This window comes from Natrix helvetica (genome assembly GCF_964273705.1).
Source record: "Natrix helvetica genome assembly, chromosome: 2".
Lineage (NCBI taxonomy): Eukaryota > Metazoa > Chordata > Lepidosauria > Squamata > Natricidae > Natrix > Natrix helvetica.
The window spans coordinates 50450488-50465533 of NC_138552.1; the positions used below are offsets into that span (position 1 = coordinate 50450488).

Below are 15046 nucleotides of genomic sequence, written 5' to 3' on the forward strand. Positions count from 1 at the left end.
TCACCCATAATGAAATGCACGTATACCCCCGTGTACCCGCCTGCATGCATGCGCATATGTCCTGCCCCCTGCATGCACATGACCCCCCTGCACTCCACCACTTCCATGCATGCGACCCCCTGCATGCACCTCACCCCCATGCATGCGCATGTGATCCCTTCAACCCCTGCCCCCACATCCACATTTCCAGCATGTGCCCTGCCCCCATTGCATGTATTTCTAAATGTATTTCTGCTGAAGACTATATATAAATTCCTGTATACTCCCAAGTACTTTCTTTTTTCTTGTTCTTTATTTTCCTTTTTATCCTAGTTTCTGTCTTGACTTTTTAAAAATAAATAATGCTTCCTGTCAGTGTCTCTTCTAAACAAACCCAAAGCAGTAATGATAAGATTCATCCAGTATTATAATTAAAAAATATAATACTATTAAATCTGTCAATAATGTAACTACTAGGAAACTACCCATTTTGTTACTATGAGACCAGTAACCAGAAACTTCTAATATTATTTCTTCAAGTTCTTATTGCATTAACTTGATTTTCATGATTTGAGTCTTAAATCATTCATAAACTTAAATCTACTTGTATGTTTTGTCAAATGCTTGTATGCCCATCTATTCTTCTCAAAACAGTAATTCCAATATAAAAAGATTTGTTTCACTTTATTCAGCTAAAATAATAATCACCACTTACACTGAGGAGAATAGGATTTTTAGAATAAGACTTAGAAAGATAGCAGCACACAAAGTATTTATTACTTGGTTCATAAATAAGGAAGTTACGTATATTGCCAATGATATGGAATCTTTTAAAGCCATTGACTGAATAACATTTGAAATACTGAATTGTATCAGTGCCAATTTAGAATTGCTATCTTTTCAACTAGGTATATATTACGGATTACATACAATCTTTGGCCCAGAAAGTGAGGGATGCCCTCAAAGACATTGATACCTAATTCAATATTCCTCCTGCAGACTTTAACAGAAGAAACAACAATAATTGTTTTTGATCTTTTTTTGAAAATGTATTATTCAAACATAACATAACCCAGATTTATATTTTTATATTAAAAAGGCTTTTGTGTAGACTATGAATATAGAGGTATGTGTATGCTAATTTGACTCATAATATTTGTGTAGAAAAACTTACTTTATTTTATTTATTTATTTATTTCTTGGATTTCTAAACCGCCCCCTCTCCCAAAAAGGGACTCGGGGCGGTGTACAGTCAGATAAAATGCAGATAAAATACATGAATAACAATATAAATAGTATAAAAACAATTAAATACTAAACATTTAGATGGAGGAGAAGAGACTGTACAAGAAATAAATATGCTATGGAAACCCTAAAAAACATCCCCAATTAAAATACCCAAACCCAGTTAAAATATATCCCCGGGAGACAAAACTAAGAGAGTGCCAGGCCAGCTGATTGAAACAGGTGAGTTTTTAATTTTTGACGGAAGGAGCGGAGGTCGGTGGTGGTTCTGATGTCGGGGGGGAGGTCATTCCAGAGGGTTGGGCCCATCACAGAGAAGGACCTACTCCTAGGTGTCGCCCGCTGGCATTGCCTAGCGGACGGCACCAGGAGGAGTCCCTCCCTGTGTGAGCGGATTGGTCGTAGGGACGTGTGTGGTAGGATGCGATCCTGCAGATAACTAGGTCCTATGCCATGGAGCGCTTTAAAGATGGTAATCAATACCTTGAAACGCACCCGAAAGGCCACAGGTATCCAGTGCAGCTCGCGCAGGAGGGGTGTTACGTGGGAGTATCATGTACTCCCCATGATCACCTGCGCGGCTGCGTTCTGAACTAGCTGCAGTCTCCGGATGCATCCCAAGGGAAGCCCCATGTAGAGGGCATTGCAGTAGTCCAGGCGAGACGTCACCAGCGCATGAGTGACCGTGCGCAGGGCACTCCGGTCCAGTAGGGGGCGCAATTGGCGCACCAGGCGGACCTGGTGGAACGCCCCCCTTGCCACGGCTGCCACATGGTCCTCCATTGACAGCCGGGCATCAAGGAGGATGCCCAAATTGCGCGCCCGTTCCACAGGGGACAGTTGTTCGCCCCCTATGGCCAGCGAAGGTGTCAGCTGGCTGAACCGAGGTGCCGGTAGCCACAGCCACTCAGTCTTGGAGGGGTTGAGTTTGAGTCTGTTGTCCCCCATCCAGACCCCGACGGCTTCCAAACACCGGGACATCACTTCGACAGCCTCATTGGGGTGGTTTGGGGTTGAAATGTACAGCTGAGTATCATCAGCGTACAGGTGGTACTCAACCCCAAAACCACGGATGATCTCACCCAGCGGCTTCACATATGCGTTGAACAGGAGAGGCGAGAGGACCGACCCCTGTGGCACTCCACAAGTGAGTGGCCTCAGGGTCGACTTCTGCCCCCCTGTCAACACACATTGCTTCCGGTCGGAGAGGTAGGAGCCGAACCACCGCAAAACGGTGCCTCCGACTCCCATCCCCTCCAACCGGCGCAATAGGATACCATGGTCGATGGTATCAAAAGCCGCCGAGAGGTCTAATAGGACCAGGATAGAGGAGCAACCCCTATCTCTGGCCCTCCAGAGATCATCGACCAACGCGACCAAGGCTGTCTCTGTGCTGTGCCCGGGTCGGAAGCCGGACTGGCATGGGTCTAGATAATCGGATTCGTCCAGGTGTCGTGGAAACTGCTGCGCCACCACATTCTCAACAACCTTCGCCAAAAAGGGGAGGTTGGAGACTGGACGGTAATTAGCTAGCTCCATTGGGTCGAGCGAAGGCCTCTTGAGCAAGGGTCTCACCACCGTCTCTTTCAAGGCGGTTGGTAAGTATCCCTCACCCAATGAGGCGTTCACCACGCCCAGAAGCCAGCCTCGTGTCACCTCCCAGGCTGCCAGTACCAGCCAGGAGGGACACGGGTCCATTGAACATGTAGTGGGCCGCAGCCGTCCACGCAACCTGTCCAAATCCTCGGGGGCAACAGAGTCAAACTCCTCCCAGAATGGTCTCTCAAGACTCGCTGTTGACGGCTCGTCTGGTCCACTGACAGAGGTCCATCCGCTCCGGATCTGAGCAATTTTGTCCTGCAGATATTCCCCAAACTCCTCTGCTCTTCCCTGTAAGGGTGCCCCCCGCGTCCCCTGCGATAAAAGGGAGCGGGTCACCCGAAACAGGGCGGCAGGGCGGTTATCTGCGGACGCAATAAGGGCGGCACAATGCCTACGCTTGGCCGCTCTTATTGCCACAAGGTAAGTCCGCAAATAGGCTCTTACCTGTGTTCGGTCAGATTTGGAGCGTGAGGACCTCCACCTGCTCTCTAGACGTCTCCTGTGGCGCTTCATCACCCTTAGCTCCTCAGTAAACCAAGGAGCCCGGGTGGGTCGATGCCGCAGGAGAGGTCGCAAAGGCGCAACCCGGTCCAAGGCCCCAGTCGTCGCCCTATTCCAGGCAGTCACTAGGTCCTCGGAGCGGGAGCGGGACAGGGCTACAGGTATTGGCCCAAGCTCCGTCTGGAATCTATCCGATTCCATCAGGTGCCTGGGGCGGTACCAGCTTGTAGAGTCTGGTTCCGCCTCCTCGCGGTGGGAGATAGCGCCAGGGAAGTCCAGCCGGAGGGATGAGTGATCTGACCATGACAGGGGCGTGATGACTAAGTCCCCTATTCCCAGATCACTCGTCCACTGTTCAGATACAAAAATGAGGTCCAGTGTGTGGCCCCCTTCGTGAGTGGGGCCCTGAACTAATTGGGTCAGGTCCATGGCCGTCATGGAAGCCATGAACTCCCGAGCCACCTCGGAAGCCGCTCCCGTCGACGGCAAGTTGAAGTCCCCCATGACCAAGAGTCTGGGGGTCTCAACTGCCGTCGCTGAGATTAGCTCGAGGAGCTCGGGCAGGGCTGCTGATGCATAGCGAGGAGCCAAGTATACAATCAGCAAGCCCCACTGCCTCCCTGGGCCCCAGTTCACACCAAGGGACTCACACCCGGGTATCTGAGGGACAGTGAACTCCCTCGGCTCTAAACATTCCCGAATAACCACCGCCACCCCACCACCCTTACCCAGGGCCCGGGGCTGATGGAATGCCCGGAAACCTGGTGGGCACATTTCCACGAGGGGTAAACCACCCTCGTGGCCCAACCAGGTCTCCGTTATCCCTGCAAGGTCTAGCTCCCCCTCTGAGATCAACTCATTGATGAGGGGGGGCCTTGTTGGTAACAGACCTTGCATTGCAAAGCATCAGCCGCAGGCCCTGGCTCTGTAGTTCCTGTCCACCTAGCCTGCAGGGGTTGGTACAAGCGACCGGGCGTAACCAACAGCCACGGTCTCCCAACCGACCTTGGGATCTTATCCTGTCCTCGCATCCCCCCCTCCCCACGACCGTTGTAATAGAACAACCCTCTGTTCGAGTGACCTTTGTTTTCCCCCCCTCCACCTCACCCCCGTCCTTCCTGGACTCACCTGTTTGCCTGGCACTGGCTCTCCTCCCGGTCTGATTGGCCCTCCCCCCCACCCTGGAACCCCCTAAAAAAGATAAAAAACATTTTACTAAAAATCCCCTTAACTTCCGGCTCCTACACCTCTCGGGGTCCACGAACCCGTCCTCGAGGCGGGCCCTTGAAAGAGCCAAGGGCCAAACCTGCGAGAGAGGGGCCTCCCGCAGGCGGAGCAAGTCTAACCTCGAATAAATTATTATCAAAATTCCAGTGGGGGTTAAGGTGCTGTAGATGGTAAAAATAAGTCAGTATGGGGGGGGGGGGTAAGAGGCATTGTCCCCATAAGTCAGTATGGGGGGGGGATAAGAGGCATTGTCCTGGTTCATTCTTCGATAAAGAGTGGGGGGGGGGAGCAGGTGTCCAAATGATAGAGTTAGACGGATGCGGCGAAGATGGTAGAGAAAATGGTAGAGAAAATGGGTGATAGCCCTAGGTGGTAAATAGCAAAATAGATGATAACCCTCGATGGTCTTAGGTGGGCATAAGCTCAGGAACAAAGATTCAGGGTCCTCGGTGGGTGGGGGGGAGGCAGTCTTGGCCCAGGTATCCAGGTATCCATGATCCCAGGCAACCTTCCATCCTCTCCATGGTCATAGGCCAAATCCGTGGCCCTAGGCCAGATCTTCCAGAGGCCTCAGATGATCCAGCCCCCCCCCAACCACCATAACCACCATCCTATCCCACTCTGTCCTGGCTCCCACCTGAAGGGTCCAATAATCCAGGCTATCACCCAGCGCTCACCCAGCGTTCCGATGTTCCTGGCGTTGGTCTTCCGGCGTCTTCTAACAACGCAGGCCTACAGGAGTCACCGGGAGCCGCCAGAGGATGACGAGAAGCCTCAGCAAAAAAGCCTCGGCAAGGCCCTTGGCAGCGGCATCTTTGCATGCAGCCGCTGTTATCTCCATTCCGCCTGGCCCTCCGGTCTTCTTTCGGCCTTTCCTTGCCGGCTGCCTCGCCTCCTTACCGGCCGCTCTGTCGCTCCACTTGTCTTCCTCTGCCAGCGCGCACGCACCAGACGCCAAAACGCCGAACGCTGTTGTACCGCCGCCATTCCTCGTCTGCTCTCACTCCCCAGCCTCTTCCACGATCTTCTATGACCTCCCTTCGATCACCTCGACCACCCTGGCGGACCAAAATAGGTCCAAAACCAGCCAGGGTGGTCTATCAGTCCGACTCTCAGCCCTCCGATGGAACGAGGGCCGGAAACAGCACCCATTGCCCCATTGGAGCTCCGTAGCGTCTCCCGGAGCTCAAGAGGCGACCGCCATTGCCGGAAGCTCCTCCTCCCAATATTTTCTTAATTGAATTTTGCAAAAATATATATATATATATATTCAATTTTAAAAGTTAGACATTGTCACTTGGTCCTGATTTAAATATAAATACCAAATATCAACTCAATGGTAAAAACTGATCAGATGGGTCTTGGTAACTGTTTAGCCTGCTCCATTTATGTTACCCATTCTTAGATTTCTTGACAGTCCTGTTATCACTTGTTATGATTCTTTTCTTAAAACCTGATCTAGTCAAAAGAGCTCTCCAAACAGAAGATGGCTTCAAATATAGAATTATATGAAATAGGACTTAATTGTTTTTATTCTGTCGTTCTTCTCTGTGATATCCATAAAGGTAACCCTAATTTCTATTGTACATATAATGCTGCACTGCTATATAATTTCCTACATTTGAATTAATACCTGCAGCATAAAGATGAACACTTATCAAAAACCAAGTAATCAGTTATAATATAATTTCTTTAAGTATTATTTCATCCTTTGTTAAGCCATTACTGGTTACAGGATGCTACTAATTTTCCTGTAAAATGGACTAGCATTTTTAAAATTTAAGTTGAAAAGTAAAACAAAACATTTCCAAAAATCAGTTGCCAATAGAACACATTAACAGTGGAAATCATTTGTTTATCCAGGTGCAAAGGTCAAGAGTTTCTTTTTCATAATATACTTCTGAGATGTAGATTACAAGTGCAGTCTTTTAAATACTTCTGTTTCTAGTGTCTTAATGATACTTGAATTTTTGAACAGCAGGAATCCAAATAATCTCTTTTCAAATTGTAATATGATAGGCATTTAGGGTAAAGGACACTCAAACAATAGAGGCCAGTGCTACTTGGTCTCTATCTTCATTTTCTTACAGAGCTATTTCTTCAGCTGCAAATTATGCAATAGCTTTTAACACTCCCTTTGAGGGTTTTAAGAACACTACTGATATCAAAAACTATTAAACAGTGATGATTGTTCCAGCTTTTCTTTTTCAAGACCAGCACTTAATTCTTCTAATAACAACTAGCCCTTTAATCAGCGTACTAAATTAAGAAAAAAATCCTCTTTAAGAGTCACCTTGATTGTCCATTTAATGTTTCATTATCAATTCTACCCCCAAAATAAAAAAATGACAAAATAAGCATGCAAATAATTCTTCCAATTATTCTGATTTCACTTGGAATTGTTAAAGCAACTATGTTGAGTTTAATATCAAGGTCAAGATTCCTGGCTTTACATTGGTGGTTGACAGCCATCAGCATTCATATGTTCATGCCAGAACCAATCTCCATAAAAACTTTAAAGGATACCCAATAATAAAAATAAAAATTACAAGTAGTCATTGACTTACAACTATTTGTGTTAGTGACCATTCAAAGCACTGGAATATCACTGGAAGAAAGTAACTCATGAGTGCTTTTCACACAGCCATTGTAGCATCCACATGGTCATATGATCAAAATTTGGCGCTTGGAAATTGTCCTGCATTTATGATGGTTGCCGTGTTCCAGGGTCATGTGAACACTTTGTAAACCTTCTACAAGCAAAGTCAAGAGGAAACCAGATTTACTGTGTAACCAACCTAAGAAATGCAGTATTTCATTTTAATAACAAATTAAACAAAAAAAATGTTAGCAAGTTTTGATATTTATTGTAGTTACTTACCAAGCACATCTAAATTACATATAAGTAACAAAAATACATTTACAATTCCCAAGGCATGTCATAACTTTTAAGCCCCCCCCCCCCCCCCCAAAATCTAATGTTTGGAAATTGAAAGTTGAAAAAATTGACACGCCCTACCCTACATTTGGCAAGAAAGGTTGTAAAATGGAGCAAAATTCCCTTAGCAACTGTCTTGTTTAGTAATAGAAAGTTTGGGCTGAATTGTGGTCATAAATCAAGGGCCACCTGCATTTGTAAAAGAGAAACTTCTAAAGCTGCTAAGTAGATCTTGTCAAATTCTTTGATTTACTTTTCATTCTTAAAAGTTCATTCAGGTATTCATTTCTCCCAGTAGACCTATATGTGAACAGTATGATAAACAATTTTTGTCAGATCAAGATGATAAAACACAGTGAGCAATCATTTGATGGCTCAGGGCTATAATTAACAGGTTTTGTATGTTGTTGAATTCATTGCTAGAAAAAGATATTGGATAAGACTAGTATATGTGGACAGGGAGTTTCTAGATTGGGGATAGGATTTGTGACTTTTTGTTTTTTAAATACATTAAACCTTCGTTAACGTCTTCTATATTTCCTGCCTGAAAATGGAAAGACACTATACATCTTCTTTTTTTTAATAGTGACTGGAGTCTCAAGGGGGAATATTAAAAAGTTAATTTATTCATTCTTGTTCTATAAAATATCCCAAAGAGGCCACCTATCAGAAATGATGAAGCATTGTGAAATGTTTCAACATTTCGATGATGGTATAAATGGGAAGATTTCTGAAGAAAATTGGACTTTTTACAGCACTGAGATATAAGAGAAGAATATACAAACATTAGAATATGTGAAAGAGGACAGTGGAATAAACAAGATTGCCAGAAAATTCTGAATAGGGCATTTTTGTTATGAGGTATCTAGAACCACCGAGTAACTACTATTTTCTATGGGTCTACAGCAGTGTTTCTCAACCTTGCGACTTTAAGTCCCATGGACTTCAACTACCAGAACTCCCCAGCCAGCTAGGGGATTCTGGGAGTCAAAGTCCACAGGACTTCAAGTCACCAAGATTGAGAAACACTGGTCTATAGGAATATTCATCAGATGCTTTCCATAACCGATGAAGCTGGACTGTAATAGTACATGAAATAAAATAAGCTTGTTTTTATTTAAAAATCTTCAATCTAAATTGAAAATTTAGATCTTCAGATATTTAACTTCACTAAATTCAGATTTACAATTGAAAGTAATAAACAGTTAGTCTTAAGTTTGCACTTAAAAAGAACTAGTGAACTTAGCTAAAAAGCATAAAAAAATTTGATCCTTTCAATCACTTTCAAACAATCACCTTAATGGAATTCTTGACATTAATACGAATTTCAGAAAACTATATTTGAGATATTTGAGGAGAAAGACACTTTTTGAAGTAATTTATTGCTTTTAATAACTTTTAAGCAAAAAGTAAGCATTGCAGAATATTTTTAATATTTTAATATGCTAATAATAACAACTTATTGTTTTTAAATATGATTTTGTATTTCGTGATAAACCAACTATTAAATGATACAGTCATACTGAAATCCTTCGCCACTTCTCAGTGTAATAGTTTCAATAAAATGGTTTGTATATTTATTGAGCTTTTCCTGTTTCTAAAAGCTAGTTAAGAAGAGGGTATGTATACATCTGTAATGCAGGGTTATTTAATACAAAGTTTTAAATGGGAAACATTAAGCATAGACTTAAAATTAAATTGATTAGATGAGTTCTGTGGCTTGTCAGACAGAAGATAAAGCAACTATTGTTAACATTCACATTAAGAAAATACTTAACATGAAGCTTGTTACAAAGAAATATAGCCTTGCATAATGAAGAGACACAGAGTTTTTCAAAGTCCACTGAGTTGCTGGCATAAGCGAGGTAAGTACTACGTGAATTAGATTAAAGTGTTTCATAGTCATCTCCACTTTTCAGATTCATTTTATATTTATTCAAAGGATATGAGCCAAAGTTTAATTTTGACATGTCTTCATGTGAAACTCAAGAACTTAGCACTTAAACAATTCAACTGTTACTGTTTCAATTTATTTTCATTACTAGTTGGCATGTAGTATGAGTGTATAAATGAGAACGAATGCACACATGCTCAGAGTGCTTTTCCTCTGAGACCTGGCTGACATACTATCACTTTGAGTAGATATCAGGTTTTGACATTCCATAAAGATTAATTTCGCAATTATTCATTTCTAATATATCTACATTTTAACAAATGATAATAATCCAATAGGTAAACATGAACTATATGCAGCTACAGTATTTACGTAAGCCACTAAGGCTCTGATGAAGTAGATAGATAAATAAATAAACTGTATCTGCCAAGCATACCTGCTGAAATTTACTGATTATTTTTTACTTCATATTGGTAAGATAGATGAAGTGGACTCTTTGTTAAAACATGGCAAAATAATTCATTATTTGGTTTAAATTAGGGATCACCAACCTTTCGGACCTCAGGGACCACTAAATTCATAATTTTAAATTCTGCAGACCACTAATATGATCTGCCTAATGACCAGCTAGGTGGACATGGCTAAGTGGTCATGTGACTGGGTGGGTGTGGCCAACTCAATGTCAATCACGTCAAGGGGTGCGTCGCCAACCTCTACTCGCCTGCCCACCTGGGCTCCTTAGCGTCCCAACAGGAAGTACTTGTGGGAGCTAAGCAGCCACCACCAGAAAGAGTTGGAAAAACAGTTCAGTTCAAATTGGATCTGACTGAGAAAGAGGCTCAGCAGAAGCATCTCACTGAGGACTACGAGCATAGGCTTTCCAAGCAGAGGAAAGATCTGCTGGAGTTCAAGGCCAGGTACGGCGCCTAGAGACTCAGCAGGCTGAGATGATCAGCCAGTTCCAGGCCATGATATAGTCCCACTGAAACAAGGCCCTCCAGCACTTTGTCACCAGTGGAACTTCCCTCCAGCCTTCACCAAAGCCCAACACCGGGATGCCAAAGCAGAGCCCAAGTTGAAATTTCTCTTCCCCCCCCCCCGCGACCCCTACAAAAAAAAAACCAAAGGGGGAGACTCTCTGCAGCAACACAAATGTTCATTGCATGTATCCGGCCCAAGGCCCGTAGTTTGAGGACCCGAGTTAATGCAATATACAAAATGCAAATAATTTTCCTGCGGACCACCTAAATTTTCTTGCAGACCAACAGTGGTCCACAGACCACCAGTTGGTGACTGCTGGCATAAATCATAATCATTTCTGTGTGCAGCTATAAGACTACTACTCTAGGATATGTTTCTTCCATATGCTCAGGATGGTTTAGGAGAAAGGATGGTCAGGATGGTTTAGGAGAAAGAAGAGACATTAGCATGCAAAACAATGGCTTCAAAACTTGTGGGAAAATGCTGTGATAGAGATTCATTTGATTGGAATTTAGATTAATAGAATAATTCAACACTTTGACTGGTGTATAGATTTTAAAAGATATAAAACTTTAAACCAAAACAATAAGTAGCATAAAGGTAAACGTAATGCAAGGAATTCTAGAAAAGTCTGAACCTTTGAACTATAGTCTGAACATATGATAACATGCTCTGAATATATTAGTCTGAACTCTATGCTATTCCAAGAAGCAAATATTGTTTAATAGCTGGGACACAAAACACACCAACTTTGTTCTTATGCGGAAGGCAGAAACAACCTGTACCTCTTTCTATCTGTCAACACTGATCAAAACCAGCCACTTTTCCTCTAGGATCAATTCCAGGATTTGCTATGGAGGAAGAGAGGTGTAGCCCTAGAATAGTGATGGCGAACCTTTTTTGGCTCGCGTGCCATAAGCGGGAGGAGCGCAGGGGGGTCATGCGCAAGTGTACCGCACCCATAATGCAATGTGCAACCCCCCCAGAGTGCATGTGGGCATTACAGGCGCTCCCCCCATATTTTTTGCATGTTTTTTCACCCTCCCCAGGCTACAGAGGCTTTATAGGAGCCTGGAGAGGGTGAAAACAGCCTTTCCCGTTCCCCCGGAGGCTTCAGAAGCTTTCCTGAACACTCCGGAGCGCAAAAAAACCAGCCCTAAAGGCAAACCAGAAGTTCGGAAATGGTCTTCGGGTTTGTAGGGCTGCTTTTAGTCCTCCAGAGCTTCCAGGGACCTTCAGGAGGCTTTCCTGAAGGCCTTCCGGTTTGTCTGTTGGGTCATTTTTCATTTACCGGAACCTTCAGGGAAGCCTCTGGAAGGCCCCTGAAGGCTCTGGAGGGCTTAAACCGGCCCTACGAGCAAACTGGAAGCTCCTGAAGCCTCTGGGGGGAGAGGCTGTTTCGTCCTCCCCAGGCTCCTATAAAGCCTCTGGAGCCTGGAGAGGGCAAAAATGGCTTTAAAAAAGGCTGAACTCAGCTGGCCAGCACATGCATGCTTGCTTTGCAGAATGTCCATTTTTTCCCCAGTTTTGTTTAACATGTTCATGAAACTGCTGAATGAAGGCATTCATTGTTAGCATGGGTTAAAGTATCAACAAAATTAGCTGATAAAACTCACTTTATATCCTGAGACAATCAGATGAAACTATCAAGGTGCTTCCCAGTATCTGGAAGCTGTGGCAACTTGCATGGGGAGGAAAATACATGTACTCAATTGTAGGAAAAGCCAGTAGTTCAGGGTTTAACTACTCTAAATGTATTTTCTAGTGTTAGGTCTGGAAGGACACTGTATTCTGCTACTCAGAACTGGTGTGCAATTTGGGGGGGGGGGGGGAGTGTCTTGGAGTCTCTGCTCAATGAATGGTGACAGCTGTAGCCTGGAAGGGCTTTGTATAATTCCATCTCAAGTGCCAACAATGTCTCTTCCTGGATCAAAAGAACCTGCCTTAATAATGTCTTGGTTGGACTAATGCTGTCTTTTAACATCATATGGAAGCTGTATTTGATCTAAAATGCAACAGTGCAGATAGTCATGGCTTTACCATAGTGCAGTGATGGTGAACCTTTTTTGGCTCGTGTGCCATAAGTGGGGGGAGTGTAGGGAGGTCATGCGCAGGCCTGCCGCATCCATAATGCAATGTGTGACAACACCCAGCACGCATGGGCCATGTCAGGTGCTACCCTCAATTTTTTGCATGCTTTTTTGGCCCTCCCCAGGCTCCAGAGGCTTTATAGGGGCCTGGGGAGGACGAAAACAGCCTCCGCTACCCCCCCCCCCCGAGGCCCTTCGGACTCCAAAGTGCAAAAAAACGGCCCTATGGGCAAACCAGGAATTCAGGAATGGACTTCAGGTTTGCTTGTAGGTCCGGTCTAAGCCCTTCAGAGCGTTCAGGGGCTTCTGGAGGCTTTCCTGAAATTTCTGAAGATGAAAAATGACTCAACGGACAAATCGGAAGTCACTTCCGGTTTGCTCATAGGGCTGTTTTTCGCTCTCCCCAGAGGGGCCGGGGGGGTTGTTTTCTCTCTCCCCAGACTCCTATAAAGCCTCTGGAGCCTGGGGAGGGCAAAAAATGGCTTTAAAAGGCTGAACTCAGCTGGTGAGCGCACACATGCGAAACAATTTCACAATCGAAACACTTAAAATTAAAGCAATACTCCCTATTTAGTAAAAAAAAAATCATTAATAGAGCACACCTAACTTCTGACCCAAAGCCTTAGGGGAACAACCAGGTTCCTGTCCACATGCCCTCATAAGATAGCATTGTCCAGATCTATTCTTCTTCTGCTTTTAGACTACTCTCATTTCCTTCATATTGCATGGCCCCAACTGAATTAGCCTTCAAAAAAGTTTTAAAAACTAGGCTTTTTCTGCAAATACTAGGTCAGGATGATACATGAGCCTCTTTTCTGAGAGGGAGTGTAAAACTGGTGAGCTGTATGATTTTTGATGGGAGAGCTGAGTAAATTTTTACTAACATTGCACAGCTTTAATTTGCCATGTTATTTTAGGATGTTTTAATTCAATATCTGGAATCACAATGGCATGATCTGCCTGGATGTATAAATATTCTACAGAATTAAATACAAACGACTCTATCATTTGTTTCAACAAAGGGCATTCATAAGTAGAATCAAATGTCTCCATATTATATTCCCCGCAAAATCTAACCTTAAATGGGATTGACCCATCCCTGCTGATTAGAATATTACAGGTCCGTGTGAGGAATATGCTGGATCTCTGGTGCATACAGCTTTTTGGATCCACTCTGTTAAATTTTGTCTGGCTGGTCCTATTTCCTAGAAGGTGGTTGATTTTGTGATTTTTGAGGAAGCAGACAGGAATCTCCTGAGTGTTATTTAGTCTACTTGTTTAATTACCATATTTTTTCAGACTATAAGATGCTCTGAAGTATAAAAGGCACCTAGCTTTTGGGGAGGAAAACAAGGAAAAAAATCTGCTTCTGCCTCCTTGAAACTGATCATACTGTTTGCCTTCTTGAAGCAAATAGCATGGTCACTTCAGCACAGCCTGATTTAGCACAAGCAGCTGATTGGTGGTTGGATTGGCCTCCCGGAATATCTCCTATCAGCTGTTCTAGGCTGTGTTGGATCACCGCCGCCCATTGCCACTGTCGGCGCTCATCGCCACTGCCACCTATTGCCACCTCCATGTGCTCCATTTTTGGCCTCCGCACATCCTGTTTTCATCCCATTCCAAGTGAATCACCATTGCCTATCCCTGCTGCCTGGAATGGGCCGAAAATGGGGCAGGTGGAGGCTGAAAATGAGATGCATGGAGATCAAAAATGGGGACGAAGAGTGGAGACCAGTGGGTGGGTGGGCAAGGCTTCAGCAACTTCCCCTATATAAGACGCACAGACATTTCCACCCACTTTGAGGGGGGAGTGCATCTTATACTCCATAAAATAGGGTACGTCTGTTATTAGGATGTATAGGAGTTGATGTGCAGTTGGAGTCATGCAGTGATAAAATTATCCTTAAAAGATGGATTAAAAAATCCAGTGATTTTGGAAAATGTTCATTGAGTCTCCAATCTTCTCTTTTGGCATGAGGTTGTTGACAAGGACTACAATTCCAGGGAGCTCTGGAAGAAAGAGATTATCTCTTTTGAACGGGGCCTCTGGCAGGCTATCTGATGATGCAGTAAGACATTAATTTTTAGTGTACATTGTTTATTATTCATTTAATTTTTAAAATTTATTAGCAGCCTATCTTACCATACAGTAATTTACTAATATATTTACATAGATCCTTTATTAGCAATTTACTTGGAAATTTGCTCCAATTGTATTTTGTATCTTCTTTAAGCTCAAAGAAAAGCTACAATGAGTTAAAAGTTACTTCAGCCTTAAAAAGACTGCTACTGTATTCAATACTGCAGGCATGCAGCATTGGTGGAGATACCATATGCAAATAAAATAACATGTTTCGCTATATTATTTTAGTGTCACGAAGGGTAGTTCAGTATAAAATCTGAAAAACAAAAAAAAATCATATAAATCTGAAATGATTCTTTCATTATTTTTTGCCAGTGTGGTTTCTGTCATCTTAAATGAGTTATGAGGTATTTCCATACTGTCTATTTCTATACCATCTGTCTGTGTGTCTCTTTCCATACTGTCACAATATTTCCATACTAAGATCTAATTTAAATGAAAAT

The 15046-nt window shown here is 43.7% G+C and overlaps 1 protein-coding gene across 3 annotated transcripts in view; it reads right to left on the bottom strand.

The window, feature by feature from the left end:
• The window catches only part of EFNA5 (ephrin A5), a 213547-nt gene that overhangs the window by 30428 nt on the left and 168073 nt on the right, over window positions 1-15046 (bottom strand). The gene's annotated exons all lie outside the window — the stretch shown is intronic.